The 15,227-nt window shown below is 44.7% G+C and overlaps 1 long non-coding RNA gene across 1 annotated transcript in view; it reads right to left on the bottom strand.

Annotated features, from left to right (window-relative positions):
• Window positions 1-6,129: 6,129 nt before the first annotated feature.
• Window positions 6,130-15,227, bottom strand: part of LOC142776282 (uncharacterized) — a 55,643-nt gene continuing 46,545 nt past the window's right edge. Inside the window, exon 3 of the long non-coding RNA XR_012887418.1 lies at window positions 6,130-6,301. This is a non-coding gene — a long non-coding RNA (uncharacterized LOC142776282). The remainder of the gene's footprint in view (window positions 6,302-15,227) is intronic.

Genomic DNA, 15,227 nt, shown 5'->3' with positions numbered 1-15,227 from the left:
GCCGATCTCGTGTAACAATATTTTACGCTAACAATGCTCGTAAGAGAATGTGTCAACCAATCCTGAACACACCATTAACGACACTGGCCAGCCAATGAGAAAAAAAGCACTTACCACAAAGATTTTTTGTGCATTCGGCTCGTGCTCCGAATAACATCTGGAACTGCAACTCTTTCCGACGTTATGTCGCTGATACCTCCAACTACCTAAATGAGATATGCAGATGAGATAAGCAAAGATATCGCTACGAGGAAGACAGACCCAGCAGGTGCAGACTTGAGAGGACATATACATTTATATTTGCAACGGGTTAGTTGAGCAGAGGTGCCAAACGAAGATCTTATGCCAGCCTATCAGCTGTCGTTCTTTTTTTCGTCGTGTTGATGCTACTGGTACGTAGCATGACCACCGGCGGTGGAAGCACCATGCCAGTGCTTTATAGGTTGTCCTCAAAAGCAGAGTTATAGATTTTGAGCCGTGACACGTGAACAACATCACTCGACTGAACTAATGATGACAGAGCGATGGGGCCATTCTCATAAGTAACAGGCGTTATCTGACGCAATACACGAAAAGGTCCCTGGTAACGACACAAAAGTTTTTCAGATAGGCATACCTGACAATGAAGAGACCAGAGTAACACAAGGGCACCCGGAGTGAAATGTGCGTCGGGATGCGAAACATCGCAACGACGTCGCATGCTTGCTCTGCGACCCCGTCAGACGAGCACGGGTGAGCTGACGGGCATGGTCGGCTCGGGCAATAGCGTCACGAGCATACTCGCTGGTGGACAAGGTGCCTGAAATGATAGTGTCCAAGGGTAAAGTCGGCTCTCTTCATTACAATAGGGCGAAAAGTGAAAAGCCTGCTGTATCTTGTCGGGACTAGTTGTACGCGAACGTCCCGTAGGGTAGGGCAAGATCACAGTCATGATAGTCCGGTGATACATACATTGCTAGCACATCTGCAAGAGTATGATCAAAGTGTTCCGGGAGGCTGTTGCTTTGCGGGTGATAAGCTGTGGTCACTTTGTGCAGCATAGAACAGGAATGAACGATGTCGGCGATGACTTGGGAGAGAAATGTACGACCACGGTCTCTGAGCAGCTGTTTTGGTGCACCGTGAATCAAAATAACGTAACGTAACAGAAGTCAGCAACATCGGTCGCACAACTCGTTGGTAGAGCTCGAGTGATAGCGTAGCGTGTGGCGTAATCACTTGCCACAGCTATACACTATCCACAGCTATCCAATCAGATAGCCGCAGCTAGCCTACTGTTGATTTGAGAAAAAGACCAAGCAGGTTTAACCGAACGCAGTAAAATCTTGTGACAGGCCGATCTCCCTGCTGTGCTCTTGTTCAAAGACACTGGAACACATAATTTTCACTCATATATCGTAATTCTTAAAATGAACAATTTCATTGATAATAGGCAACATGGTTTTTGCAAATAAGCAAATTAATAGTGATGGCACTCCTTGAAATTGTACATAATTTTGCTGCTGCTATTGATGTTCATTCTGAAATAGACGCTATTGTTTTGGACTTCCAAAAAGCATTTTATTGTGTTTTTCATTCAAAACTGCTACTCAAGGTTGAGACAATACTAGATGATACTATATTGGTGTCATGGATAGAGGCCTACTTGTGTGTCAATTGATAATGTTTGCTGAACTCCTGTAGCTTTCGGGCCAGCCGTTCCACAAGGGTCGGTGTTGAGATTTTTATTTTTCCTAATATTTATAAATCATATAGTTAACCCAGTGTTTGTCGAAATAAACAATTTGGAGATTATTGCGTACTTTATTATAAAACTGACGACCATCACGACCACGTCCAACTAAATGAAGCTGTTCAATGCGTTGAGAAATAGTGTGAAACATGGCAGAGAGAAATAAACCCACGAAAGATAGTTCTCATGAGGATAAGAAAGCTTTCACCGCTACAATTTAGTCACTGCTTAAATGAAAATGTCTTGTCTGAAGTAAAATCTTTTAGGTATCTAGGAGTCATTTTCGCATCTGATCACAGGTTGAACGAACACGTGTCGTTCATAAAGAAAAAAACTACAAGTAAACTAGGAAACCTAAGAAGAACTTTGCGCCAAGCTCCTGAAGACATTAAACTATTTTCTTTTAAAACGTTTATTCTACCAATCATCAAATACGCATCAGTAGTATGAGACCCACACACGAAAAAAAAACATTGCGCCCTTTGAAAGCGTCCAAAGAGAATTGGTTCAATTTATTTTTAATATGTACAGCTGGCACACACCCGCAAGTGCGCTAGTATAAAATGCTGAACTGGAACCTTTTGAACTTCGGCGTGAAGCCGAGAGACTCGTGTACCTATACAAGATCCTTCGCAACGAAATAGGTATAGAAAAGAACCAATTTATCTATCTTGTCAATAAGCGAATCCCACGCTCTCATCACTCAAAAAAAAACTATGGTACTATAACGGCCAAACAGATCTTTTTCACAACACATTTCTCCCCCGAACGGTAAGGAAATTAATGGAATGAGTTCTCAGCTGGTGTTGTGGAACACACGACTACATCAGATTTTGCTATGACACCTAAGGTTCATTTATCGACTGTAGAATTACACGAATGTACTGATTTCTTTTGTCATTGTTCAACCGTATATTTTTATCTGTATTTTGATATATTCTTTCAAAATATGTGCACTATGCATTATTGACATTTGGAATTATTTTGTTACACTGCAGTTATGCAATATCATGATTATCGATGTGCTGACACTATTCTTGTAGAAATGTACTTAGTGTTAAGCATGCCATTATCGCCCCCCCCCCCCATTTTTTTACGTAGTATGCATGTATTCCTTCACCTTTGTGTCCCCCGGCCTGCTTACAGCCTTTTAAGGCTAGCAATACTTTACAAATAAAAAATAAATTGTTGCGTGGGTATACCGATTGGTTGGAGATGGTCAGCTGGTAGCAGCGATGGTGTTTTGTGACGTTGACACGACTCACAGGTGGCGATGTATCGGCGTAACGAGCGAGCCAGACCAGGCAAGTAGAAACGGGACCGTATACGCGCTCGTGCATGCGAGATACACCAATGTGTCCTGCTGTGGGTGCATCGTGAACTTCCACGAAGTTGCTGAGCCGAAAATGCTTAGGTGCATAAGAAATTCAGGCCTGCCAGGTGGGAGTTTGCGGTTGTATAGGACGCCCTTTTTGAAAAACAAAGTGGCGGACGAAGGCATCTGTTGGGGAAGCCTTCGTGCGTCTGATGATGTCAAATCGGAGCGGATACTTTCTCTGTTCTTCCCCAGTGTGAATGAAGTTGGAAACTGAGAAGATGGAGGACACCATGTTCATGTGTGGGTCAGCAGGATCGTCGACGGGGCACCGGGAGAGGCAATCAGCATCCTGGTGCAGGCGGCCAGGTTCTTACATGACCGAGTATGAAACTTTTTGCCGGAGCAAAGCCCAGCGACCAAGGCACCCTGAGGGATCTTTAAGAGAGTTCAACCAGCAGAGCGCTTGGTGGTCTGTAACTACCGAAAATGGGCATCCGTATAGGTATGGCCTGAACTTGGAGACCTCCCAGACGAGAGCCAAACACTCACGCTCTGTGAGTGAATAATTGCGTTCGGGAACAAATAGGCATGAGGCGGCTGCCATATGTGATAACGCAGACATAGCTACGTTTTCGTTGGGCTAGCACTGCGCTGATGCCATGGTCACTTGCGTCAGTACAAACTTCAGTAGGAGCAGTATATGGTCAAAGTGGGCCGAAATTGGAGGAGTAGTAATGTAAGCAACCAGACTCGAGAACGCAGATGCCTCTTCGGAGCCCAATGAAAATGGGGCGCCTTGCGAAAAGCTGCGTAAGAGGCCTCGTTGTGTGCACGAAATTCTTGACGAAGTGACTAAAGTATAGGAGAACTGTCCGAGGAAGCTGTGTACATCCTTTCGAAATCGTGGTACAAGAAGTTTTTTGACTGTGCTGTTTTTTGCCGCCTCGGGTTGTATGCCGTTAGCGTCCACTAAATGACCAAGAACTGTAATTTGGTGGCACCCAAAGTGACATTTGGAGGAGTTTAGTCGGAAGTGAGCATGACGAAAGATATCTATGATGACTTATAGGTGCTGCATATGAGTTTAAAATGTAAATGAAGAAACAACGACATCGGCCAAATAGCACAGACAGGTGGACCATTCCAAGCCTCTTAGCAGAAAGTCCAACATCCGTTCAAACATAGGTGGAGCGTTACAGACGCCGAAGGGCATGACCTTGAATTGATATAGCTCATCGGGTGTTATAAATGCAGTCTTTTCCGCATCCATGGCATCCACCTCAATCTTCCGATACCCAGAACGTATGCGTCTATGGAGGATTGATTGATTGATTTGTGGGGTTTAACGTCCCAAAACCATCATATGATTATGAGAGACGCCGTAGTGGAGGGCTCCGGAAATTTTGACCTCCTGGGGTTCTTTAACGTGCACCCAAATCTGAGCACACGGGCCTATGACATTTCCGCCTCCATCGGAAATGCAGCCGCCGCAGCCGGGATTTGAACCCGCGACCTGCGGGTCAGCAGCCGAGTACCTTAGCCACTAGACCACCGCGGCGGGGCTGCGTCTATGGAGGAAAAATAGCGGGCACCGTAAAGGCAATGAAGAGCATCATCTATTCGTGGCAGAGGGTACACGTTCCTTTTTTGCAATTTTGTTTAAATGGCAATAATCGGCACAGAAACGCAATGTGACGTCTTTCTTGCGGACTAGTTCAACAGTGGATGCCAAAGGACTGCAGGATGGCTCGATGATGTGCTTGGCAAGCAATTTGTCGACCTCAGTTTGCATAATCTGACGCTCTGTCAACGACACGTAATACGGACGCCTAAGAAGTATTTGCTACTCACAGTGACAAAACTAGTTTGTTGGCATTCCGTCTTCTGTCTCATCTTCAATTGAAACTTTTTCATTGCGGATTCACAGGAAAGTGCCACGAATAACAAATGGCGCTCATCTTTGCTACATCTTCCGATGGAGCAAAAACAAAACAAAGCCTTTACCTCTGTTTTGCGCGTTCTCTATTGCAGCTGCATTTTCGCCATCTTTTCCTTGCGACTTCATTTTGTATCGCGTTCCACTTCAGGTAGAGCTTTCCTGGGACTCGTTTTCTCTATATATAATTTGGCGAGCACCGTCTTCTCAACTTCTTCGCAAAACAGTGGCGTCTTGTTCGCACACTCTATTTATTCAGAAATAGGTGTACTTGCGAACGAAATGGGTGGGGTGAGTAAATGTTAATCGAAAACACCCGTGTAAGGAGCTAACTTAGTTGGATACCTACACATTTCCTTACTTGCTGCATTTCTCTGTAAGCTATATACTCCACTTAGTTTGGTCGGCTTCTTTGAAACGTACCTCATGTTAACGAGCTCCAAAACCCCGGACACATAGGCTGCTAATACGTCTACGCGAGGAGATTCGAATAGTTGTGCGCATGTAACTACAACGACTGAATCGAACAGGCAGGTAACCCGTTGTCAGGCGGCGCTCCTCGCTGAACCTGGAAACTCATCATTAGCGCATTTTGGAAGGATCTACCATTAAAAATAATCTTGAGGGCCTATAAGCCCGAGTGACGTGGTTGAGAGCGTTGGAGAAGAGGCTGTACGGTCATTGCCGACGCTTCCGTGCTTCCGCTTTCCTTCAAATACCAGCTTTCCCGCTTCTCTTGTGCGACTGTCGTGGCCCGTCTTCTGTTGCTTGCGCGCTATAAGCCTTTTGTTTCTCGGCTGCAGCTCTAGCGGGGTCGGCCGCGCGCTGCGTGTGGCATTTTCGGTAGCAAATCCCCCAGCGGCTGTCGCATCAAATAAGCAACAGTGGAGGCTTGTGTGTGTACGTGTGCGTATGTGCGTGTGCGTATATGCGTGTGTGTTTGTGTGTTCTGGCTCTTTTATATCTTTGCCGGCTTCAGAAGCCATAAGGCGCCGCGGCGACAAAAGCGGGCATCAACGTCAGCCTCAATTGGACGCCGCCGGCCACGCATCGGCGACTTCGTGCGCGTGGGGTCGCTTCGGACGACTGCGGGTCGAGACCACGATTGATGTTGTTACACACGTGGAACAAAAGAACAAACACTTAACGCAAGCTGGTATTTTATTTGCTCGCTGGCTGGCTTCTTGCCAGACGTGTTTGCCTTGCTTTTTCTCCTCCAGCCAGCGTGCCATCACGGTGGAAGTGCGCGGCATATCGACGCTCCATTAGGCTCTAGAAGATATCCGCATATGCATTCGCTCTGCTTCTTTCGCCTCTGTAAAAAAGAGAAAAAGAAAATGAATGCCGACTGCGTCAACTCTTTCACTTTAAATGAGAAGGATCACTTTGGGGAGATGACATTTCTTGTGCCTATATAATATGTTTTGGTGCCCTCGCACTGATTGTTAATCTGCGCCGTCAGTACAGAAGGTGTCATATTTTCATTACGCTTATAGTTCCGCTATCTGCCTCTTTTTCTTTCCTATCAACTGAGTTTACGTTACGTCAGGAGTGTTTCAATGCATGCGTGCGGCTGAAAGCAGAAAGTATTGCTATGGGCGTCTACTTATTTATGTGCTCAGCCAAGCTTGTCCTATCACTTTAATGGTCATATTCGCTGTTTTGAAAGGTCCATAAATATTTCTATTGTAGAATTGTGCCAACATTAACAAGAAAATTACAACCTAAGGCAAAATTATGCTTCTAGGAGAGCTGTAGAAGCGTCCGAACTACTAGCATAATTGATAGCTATAATTGCCTAATACCTCGTCACCCATCCACGGTGAGATTTCAAGTGCGCTTCTCATTTTATACTGTCCTCACGCACACGCTCATTTTGTTATCACAGACTTCAGCTCAGTTTTCACATCACAGGTCTCGCGTGGAAAGATTGCAGCTATACCAGAGGAACCTCTGTGAAGTAGGATAACAACAATACTGAGATGAAAGACTCCATTTTTGGTCTGAAAGTGGCGGGATCAATTCCCGGCTGTGGTGGCTGCATTTTCGATGCAGGCGAAAATCTTTGATGCCCGTGTGCTCAGATATAGATTCATGTTGAAGTTCTCTAGGTGGTCTAAATTTTCAGAGCCGTGCACTAGGGCATCTCTCTCAATGATATAGCCGTTTTGGGACGTTAAACCACAGATGTTATTATTATTATTATTATTATTATTATTATTATTATTATTATTATTATTATTATTGGCAGAGCACTGGTTGTTTGCAAACTGCAGGCCCCACATCATCACAGCATTCGCAGTGATTTCCGGCATGCATGTCCTTTTTTTTCAGTCACAGTACTGACAAAAGCGCACTTAATTCATCATTGCTACGACGTGCACGCGTGCATGCTTTCAAGTCGCAAGGAAATCTTCAACAAGGAGATCCTCAGGTGTTCGTCAACCACCGTCGCACCGGTTGATCTGAGTTTGCAGATAAGCACGAAACGTGGCATGTGGAATATTTCAGGCTGATGCGTTATCACGATGCGCTTTAAGACGCTTTTGTTGTTTTTTGTCGTAGCAGCCGAGCTGTGTAAGGCCAAGATAAGTCACTGCGCATACGTCGTCCGCCTTTTCTAGCCCAGTCACGAGGGCGAATCCTGACAAGACGGGGAGAAGGACTAAATGGGTGAGAGGGAAGCGTGGTGTAATGAGTTGAGCCATGGAAGAGAAAGAGTACTGGCGTGGAGAAGGGGAAGCTGGGTGGAGTAGAGCTGGTGCGAAGCGAAGGTGGGAGCAAGGCACGTGCTGGCGGAGAGGAGGACAGGCTGATAACCATCCCGGAAACGCTTCCTGGAAAACCATCCTAGAAAATACATAACCATAATACAAAAGTATTCGTTCTCAAATTCTTGGCTACTACCCAGCTAAAACTGATGTCATAAGCTGCACGGTTTAATCAGCCTTCGCGACGTTAAGGCATCTGCACATAGGTTCTTTGTTTTTTTCTGAAGTGCTGCACTTATGCATCGCCATGATCCCCCATTGTTTCCCCTTCATTGCAATGCTTGCAGTTCCATTACAATGCCTTTGAACCTGACCAGTCGCCCTATTTTATTTCTGAACTCGGCTCCTCCAGTTGCATAAAGCAAGCGCGAACAGTGGAAATTGCAAGCAGTACTCGAGCGGAAATTAGCCTACCATGGCATGATTTCTTATACGGACCTGACATTCCATTAGGCGTCCCATGGGCTGACTGTGTTTACCCGCGAGTTTGGTGCTACATTTTTAAGCTTTTAACCGCAGGTTGGATTCCTGGACAAGGGGACTGATTTTCCATGACGCAGAAATGCCAGAACGCCCGTGTACTTTAACGGACATTAAAGTGAAACAATGACTTCTCTTATATTTACAGATTGCATGCTGAGAACTTTAACTCGAATCATTTTGCTATTGTTGGTTTCTGAATAAAAAAAACAATTGAAATAAAAATTTAATTTTTAAATTTTGTACAGAAATCACAACACGTGACGCCAGGGGTTTCAAAGCATATGTTTGGTATTAGAGTGAAATAAATTAAAAAAATATGTCGCAACTTGAAATGTTCGTTCTGTGGCCCCCTCAAAGCAAGACGTACTTACTTTTTTTTACTTTTCTTTAGAACAACGTAATACCATGAAGATGCCGTCCAAATATAAGACATATAGATGTTTGCTGTCTGTATTTCAAGGTGGAGTCGCCACTTACATGATGTTGCGCGTCTTCTGGTTGACAAAGCGTCTCATTGCAGCGAGAGTGACAAATTTTGAATTGCGAATGAGTAATTTTTTGATACTAAGTAAAAAAAAACGTTTTTTTTACTGTCCCTTCAAACTGAAGTCCGCTTTAATGGACACTAGCTGGTCAAAAATATTTTTCATTTTCGGGGGGGGGGGGGGGAACAATACTTAATTGAAAAGAAGAGAAAAGTGAGCCCCGTAACTTTCTCTCAGGGGGAGGACACCTAAACAGTAGCTAACGAGGGATGGGGGTAGAGAAGGGATTAACATGATAGGATTAAAACGTAAAGACACAGAGAGAGAGGAAGGAGAGAGCGTGGCGCAGGGGCAGCGACCTGCGGAAGTAAGGAGAAGATAGGAAAGACGGACATGGTCGCAGAAGTCCGAGGACGGGGCACCACTCAGCGAGAGCTCTTGTCGGCGTAAGAAGATGGCGTAGGGCGAGCCAATCGGCCAGAGCTACGCTTTCGTCGGAGATGCGGGTGCACAACCGGTGAGCACAAAATCTAGCGAGCGAGTCCTGCATTCCGCGACTACGGCACGCCTCAGTAAGGCGAAACTAGTATTCATGAACTCACTAATTGTGTTTCGATGGTGAGTTGTTCATACGTTTCATTGATGTGCACACTACATAGGCAGAACTATTGGTTTAGCTTCAGCTTTTGGATTTCATTCACATTGGAGTGTATATACTCTTCAAATATAAGGTCACGTATCAGTTTTTATTTCTTTTAGTTTGGTAATGTTTTCAGTTAAGCAAAACAATTGTCGCATCTTTTCGAATCCCCTGAAACATTAAGGTTCAGAAGAGAGGGCAAAATGGCGCAGAACTAGTCGAACGTCTGATGAGATATTGGTCGAACAGAAAACGCTGCAAAAAACAGTGTTATCCGCGATTGATATAAGCATCACAGTTTTAAAATCTCATAAAAGTCGGAAAAAATTGGACTGATCTCACGTACCTTGGGAATTGACTTGATGCGAAGCATGCGAAGTGAAGGTGACTGTGTTGTAATTTTTATTGAGGAAAACAAAACGAAATGACGCTAAATACATGTACAAATATCGTACTGACAGACATATGTTAAACAGTCGCATGTTTACTGTTGCGTAACGATGCCGACAGCAACGTGGCTAATGGACCATATGCGAAATTGCTTTGTGTTCTGGCAACACTGTGCATTTTGACCCCGCCACCATTTTAATGTGGGCGAGCTGTCGACGGCAACGCGTTCGCTAGTACGGCCGTACGACTCCTGAACACTTGCTTCACTGCGCTGAGCTACTGCGATGGCCACAGCAAGACGTTTCCCTGTGCCCAAACATGTGATGTGGACAAACTGTTTAGGATTCTTGCTACATCTTGCCACTTGTATGTCATTACATCTTTCGGAAAGCGGTGGAAGGATACCTACAAGATATAAGCAAACAAACATTCATTGCGACGTCATGAGCTATGTTTCTCTTAGCTGTTTAAGCGATTGTTGTTTACAAACACAGTCACTATCACAAATTGATCTCACAGGGAATAGAGGTCACCCTTATATGTGTATTGCAGGACTAATGATGCACTTCTAATGTGACCCCCTCCCCCTCAGTTTTTTTCTGTGCACACTCCCGTTTCCTAGCAGCCTTTCCTAGATATGGCCCTTCACAGCAAGCCTTAAGAGGCATATAGTCACTTGTAAACACTCGGGGGAATTTAAATCAGTTATTTTTTATATCTAAGTAGCTTCAAAGGTTTCTAGGAGCTGCGAGTGTAAGGCAGCCAAAATGCTGAATCCCATACAACTAAGTTATGGCTGTCTCCACAGCTGTATGTTTTATAATGCAACATGAAAAATTTTTCAAGTAAGGTGAGTTGCAACTCACCTCACTTGAAACAGCTTGAAACTTGAAACACAAAAAACAGCTGCAACGCAACTGAACCAAAGAGACTAAAATGCAGAGAATGAATCCAGTCTTACGAATAAATAGGACTGCCGCGCTCTGAACTTATGCAGAACGTCATTCAGTCAAGCCCTGGCGATACTTATGGTGCCAGTTTTCGAAACCTACGCCAGTGCGCCCCGCTATCTTTTCCATTTTATTTCGTTGGTAAAGGGAAATTAGTGAGGGAGGCCCCAATGGAAAAGTTGCGTCCGCGCACGTTGGGGGAATTGAAGTGCCTGAGCAGATACTTTTCTGTTCCAAAGTGGGCATAGCCCTTATCTTCCGAATGACTGTTTTATTGCTGCGCGGTGACCGTTCTTGCGGACACAACGGAGCTTGAACGCGGACAAGCAACCGAGCTGCCTTTCTAGGATGCGTGTACGGCATGTTACTCGGAGTAGCGGAAGCTCTGCACGTCTCTGTGCGCAATCACCTTCAAAAATAACATTTCTACGTCGCCTACCTACATGGTGTAATCTCGTCACAAAAAAGCCCGTCCTAACAGTTCGGTTCAGTCACACTAGTCACCCTACCAGCAGTGGCGGACTCTCTATTCGACTGCAGAGAATAGAGAGTCCCGCAGACTCCCCGCGATAGTCTGCGGGTAGTCCGAGGCTTCCCCGAAGTCATAAGAAAATTTGAATGCCGCACAGCCTCTCAGCGAGTTCGAGACGGTAAATCGAAGAGCAGCACTGTCGTGTAGAGGCCCGACGTAGTGCAAACACCATAGCCGCAAAGCTGACAAACCTATAAAAACACAGCCTGTCCGCGAAATACAGAAAAATAGTTAGTCCTGCATTGCTCTCGTGCAGCCCGCGCACTGTGGAGATACATGCATCCTATAGACTGTGCCCATAATGCTTGTGCACGCCGTACCCTGTTTTGCGTTTAAATGATCGCTGCAAAATCGTAATTCATGCCACATACCTAGCTCCCATCGCTGTCTTTGACTCCGCGCTGCTTGCACAGTGGCACACAGCAGCGTACTGACATTTCGCCAGCAAAAAAAAAAAAAATCTCACTGCGACAGTCGAAGCGTTGAAACACGTACGTTCGCATGTGGGTCCTCCACGCGTAGTGGTCAAGCCTCGCCAGCATCAAAATGGCGGATATGGTACCTGCTGCGTTCACTAGATGGCGCTGTTAATTTCGCATATTGCCTATAGCACCACCAGAAGCGATAAGGTGATATTTAGCGCTTGTTCTAGCGAGCATGGTGGCCCTCGACACTGCTGTAGGTAAATGAGCTTCAGTGTATGTAGCTTCACTACGATTCTCGATAACCCGACGTGATGGCTGTAATATAGAAGTACTTGTGTATTGTTTATAAGACTGCATATTCATCACTGCAACCACAATTGACGTTGCGAGAACATTACGGTCTACTTGAAAAGCAGCTGTGAGACCTGGCGTGGCTCTGTGATAGAATACTTGATTTCCACGCAGAATGTTCGGGTTCCATTCCTGCTGGGACTTTGATATTTATTCTATGCATTTGTTGCGTTCACACTGCCGATGCTAGCTTTTGGGGTTGAGCTTCTAGTTAGCATTGATCACATCCGACAAAACCCTAACCAGAACTGAACACCTTCGCAACAAAAAACGAAAATATATATGCGTAAACAACGGAGACTATGTGTATATATAATCAACTCTACGGCAACACAACACATCATCACGCAATTCGTTCGTATGTCCGTCCGTCCATCCATGCGTTCATCCGTCCGTCCATCCGTGCACTCACCCACCTGTCCGTCTTTTAAATTTGTCGGCCACTTCAATATAGACTACATGGACCTTAGGACCTGTAGGTTCGCCCGCTCGTCGTCATTCACTTCGTGGAGATGCATTGATTTTTTTAACACTCTCGAATTAAAATTATCTATGTCTGTTCGTGTCATTCCTTGGTTTATATAAAATGTCAATCACCTTCTGCGCATTGCCTTAACTACAATTCATCTTAACCCGATGTGACGGTTGTATCGTAGGAGTACATATCTAATGTTTATAAAATTGTAGAGCCATCACTGCACACACAATTGACGCTTCACGAACATTACGGTGGTCTATTTGAAAAGCAATTTCGAGACCTGGCGTGACTCTGGGTAGAATACGTGGTTGCCACGCAGAAGGCTAGGGTTCAATTCCTGCTGGGACACTGACATTTTTTTTGTTACATTCGTCTGGTGAACGCACGTGGTGTCAGCTTTTTTTTAACACTCACGCGGTAAAATTACTCATGTCTGCTCTCGCCGTTCCAGGGTTAATATGAAGTGTCAATCACCTGTGGCCCATACATGCGTACCAGTGGCACATACCCACCCGCGGGTATGTGCCACTGGTGTGCTACTGTGTGGCGGTAAGTGTTCGATGACGTACGCGACGGGATTAGGACATTTACCATGTGTAGACCAGTGCATCATATTCATCAAACCATTTTACCATTCCATACTGATTTAGGTGAACCCCAAGTTAAGTGGGGATCACGAGAGCACCCAGAAGTGGGCGGATAGATAGATAGATAGATAGATAGATAGATAGATAGATAGATAGATAGATAGATAGATAGATAGATAGATAGATAGATAGATAGATAGATAGATAGACAAACAGACAGACAGACAGACAGACATAGACAGACAGACAGACAGACAGACAGACAGACAGACAGATAGATAGATAGATAGATAGATAGATAGATAGATAGATAGATAGATAGATAGATAGATAGATAGATAGATAGATAGATAGATAGATAGATAGATAGATAGATAGATAGATAGATAGATAGATAGATAGATAGATGTACGCTCAAAGTGTCCGAAGTTTGCTAAGAGATGTTTCGCATTCAAAAATACCATGTCACAAACATCGTGAAATGCACTGGTACTGTGCGAAAGTCATTAAAAACGCTGAACATGTAGTCGTCTGTTACGCTAAGGACCACACTGAGGCCTCCAAATTTCATTCCTTATATCACACGTATAGAAATGTGTTCTGACTCCGCGTATATCATGAAAATTTACTATTCTATGTGTTAATATGTAGTAAAAAAAAAGAGATTGCCGCTGGTTTTTGGTTGTGAAAGTGAGAGCGAAACTGTTTGCAGTGACTCTGACATGCGATTGGGGAAACATCGGCGACGCGGCCTGTTGCATGCGTTCTAATGTATGGCTGCCATGGCAGCTCACTGTGATACAAATTGGGCTTCTAAAGACTACAAGAAACAATTTTAGGCAATGAAATGTTCGCCCAGTTACGTATTTCAAAGAGGTTTTTATTGCTGATTGGCTGTACACGAGATGCGAGGAATTTATTCTTTATGCAAAGAATCTTCGCAAGAAAATACTTTTTTTGTTATGTGTCACGCCATGGGAGCACCTTACCTGCAGACGCCCCTTATAGTTCAAATGATTTTGAGCGCCCGTGTGTCACGGCCCCAAGAGTATCACTTCATTCATGGCTGATACAGATGACCTCTTGCGGCGCGGATGTCCACAAAATTATATGAACGTGAGTATTACACTTCTGTTCGACGCCTAAAACATGTGGCAGCACGACTACACTGTGACGAAGCACTGAATGGATCGGAAACCTTCCGTATATTTACGTGTTTGGTCATGAAAAAAGAAACTTTATACGTGCCGTGCGATTACCACGCTTCATTTTGATTGAAGTGCAATCTAATTAACTTCACTGTGCCATGCGATTTGGCGAGTCTAAAAGAATCCGTCTGCCTTACGCAGCACCATAGGGAAAATACCACAAATATATACGACGTTGCTTGACCGCCCTGTTTGGCTGGTTCTCTACACACGCCACCAACAGAATGTAACCAGTGCAAGGCGTTCGCATTGAGTGTCACCATCTATTCATAATGAAGAGCCGTCAACAAAATGATGTGTATATTTCTGCTTAGTTCATACATCTATCTGTATACTCTTTGGATGCGAAATGCGTCGTCAGTCACGCAACTTTTGTAGCGCCTTCATTCAGGCGCGCGATATATGAAAAATACTAGAAATTGAGTCAATACGCAATGGTGCTGTGTACGTCAACAGGACCAGTGATATTTTTGGCAACCAATGACTTTTCATCAGGCGACGTAGTTAAACAGCGTTGCAAAGATGGCCTCATTCATTATGCGGCTGCGTGGGCTTCCGTTGTTTGAACTTCGCGCTTGTTTGATAAGAGGGCTGATTCAGCGCCAATCGAGAGCTGTAGTGGAAATGAATGAGGAAAACAAACACATTTCTAATGCCATTAGCAAACAAGCGATGTATGCAAATGATGAATGGCCTATGGTGAGAAAGCGGCTCGAAGAGATTGAAGTCGTTTGGCAACCTCGGTGCTATTGCAATTGTGCACCGGCTTGTATACAATGCGACTGGGAACTGCGAGTCAGTGGTTTGTTTGCGATATCGTGAGAATAGAAGGATGTCGTCATTGAGTCCTTCGAATTCACCCACAACCTGTCCTGTTGTGGGTGAAGCTTTCTGGTGTGTCCCGTCAAAATGTGTCTTTATCCATCTACAGTTCTTGGCTG

Source organism: Rhipicephalus microplus, chromosome X, assembly GCF_043290135.1.
Source record: "Rhipicephalus microplus isolate Deutch F79 chromosome X, USDA_Rmic, whole genome shotgun sequence".
NCBI classification, from domain to species: Eukaryota; Metazoa; Arthropoda; class Arachnida; order Ixodida; family Ixodidae; genus Rhipicephalus; species Rhipicephalus microplus.
The sequence above is the reverse complement of the archived record's forward strand: the minus strand, read 5'-3'. Positions and strand labels throughout refer to the sequence as shown.